This window comes from Dipodomys spectabilis, unplaced genomic scaffold, assembly GCF_019054845.1.
Source record: "Dipodomys spectabilis isolate Male_0828 unplaced genomic scaffold, ASM1905484v1 ptg000081l, whole genome shotgun sequence".
Lineage (NCBI taxonomy): Eukaryota > Metazoa > Chordata > Mammalia > Rodentia > Heteromyidae > Dipodomys > Dipodomys spectabilis.
The window spans coordinates 22,130,654-22,132,555 of record NW_024870758.1 but is presented as its reverse complement, the minus strand read 5'-3'; the positions used below and the strand labels follow the sequence as shown (position 1 = coordinate 22,132,555).

At 40.3% G+C, this 1,902-nt stretch overlaps 1 pseudogene; it reads left to right on the top strand.

Annotated features, from left to right (window-relative positions):
- Positions 1–629: 629 nt before the first annotated feature.
- On the top strand, positions 630–1,172 carry LOC122110835 (annotated as a pseudogene).
- The last annotated feature ends 730 nt before the right edge of the window (positions 1,173–1,902 follow it).

Below are 1,902 nucleotides of genomic sequence, written 5' to 3'. Positions count from 1 at the left end.
GAAGGCTGAGATCTGAGAATCATGGTTCAAAGCCATCCCAAGCAGCAAAGGAAATCTGTGAGACTCTTACTTCCAATTAAAAAAACTGAAAGTGAAACTGTGACTCAAGTGGGAGCGCTAGCCTTGAGGAAAAAATTCAGGGACAGTGCCTGGGCACTGAATTCAAGCCTCAGGACCAGAACACACACACAAAAACAAAATAAGAAAATTAAGTGCTGTGTGTGTGTGTGTGTGTGTGTGTGTGTGTGTGTGTGTGTATATATGTATATCTATATATGTATATCTATATGTGTATGTATATCACATACATTTATATATATGTATATACATATATAGGTATATATATGTATGTGATATATGTATATCTATATGTATAGATATACATATATACACATATATACATATATACACACATATATATCATTAAGTATAGAACAAATGAAAGTTTGGTCATTTAAAAAAGTGATAGAAATATTTGTGTGTTTTATCCTTAAAAAGGAAATAACAAATGAAAATAGTACCTTTGAAGGAAAATTGTTCTCTTGGGGGCGCTGCAATAAGACCCATGCTTACCTGTTGCCCAGCATGAATCACTACAGGTCCTCAAATAAAAATGCTCTAGCAGCTCCTGAGCGCTTTGTAGGTGTCATCGTTTCTGGACGTTGTTCCTCGTCCGAGTCCAAGATGCCGCGCGGAAGCCGGAGACGCACCTCCCGCGTGGCCCACCGGCCAAGCCGTGCCCCTCAGATGAGAGCTGCACCCAGGCCAGCTCCTACAGCCCAACCTCCAATGGCAGCCCCAGCATCTGCTGTGGGCTCTCCTGCAGCCACTCCCCAGCAGCCTGGGCTGATGGCCCAGATGGCGTGCACAGCCGCTGGTGTAGCTGTGGGCTCTGCTGTTGGGGACACACTGGCCATGCCATCACTGGCGGCTTCAGTGGAGCTGGTAATACTGAGCCTGCCAGGCCGGGCATCACTTATCAGGAGCCCCAGGGAACTCAGCTGGCCCAGCAGCAGCAGCAGCAGCAGCTTAGTGGCCCATGCGCCTATGAAATAAAGCAGTTTTTGGAGTGTGCCCAGAACCAGGGTGATTTTAAGCTCTGTGAGGGCTTCAATGAGGTGCTGAAGCAGTGAAGAATTGCAAATAGACTAGTTTAACCATGAAGTGCAAGTTGAAGAAATGGAAAATCACCCCTGATGACCAAGTTAATTTAACATGGAAATGTAATTGGTAGTGTAAAACTATAAGTTAACTTCTTGTTGTTAATTGTGGCCTTGGAAGAGGGCATTGTGACTCTTAATACAGGTTCACTGAGATGGTATAGAGTTGGGCTGACAGGTGTTTGTGTGGCTTTCATTGTTCTGATGTTAATTAGAATAAACTGATTTCTTAAAAAAAATGCTCAAGGAGCAGTTACTTGGTAATGACAAAAGAATTTTGGGACTGTTAGCATTTGGTTCTAGAAAGGCTAGCCTTTATTTCCAAGTTGTTATTCTTTTCCCAGATTTTTTTAATTTGTTGTGTTTGTTTATTCTACGTTCTCATTTATTTTGTTGTAAGACATTCTATTTTGTAAGAGGTACTATTGTTATGGTTTCTTCAGAATTCCCTAGTATTGTAGAATAAAGAAACTTCATGCTTTGTTTGCTAGAGGCAAAGTTTTCTTTTTTAACCAGCACCTTTATGTTTTTTCATGTTGGTAACATGGCATCTATTTTTTTCACTTATTTCTTGTTGTTTCTGTATAGTTTTATGAGCTGTGCTAGCTGAACTTTCATTTGTTTCTTTCTCTAAATGTCTTGATCATCTGTACTTGTTTATTGACAGCCTTTTTGAGCTCATATTCTATTTAATTTCACAATAGCCTGATTTTATTCAGTCTCTTACTATACTCTTATTAAT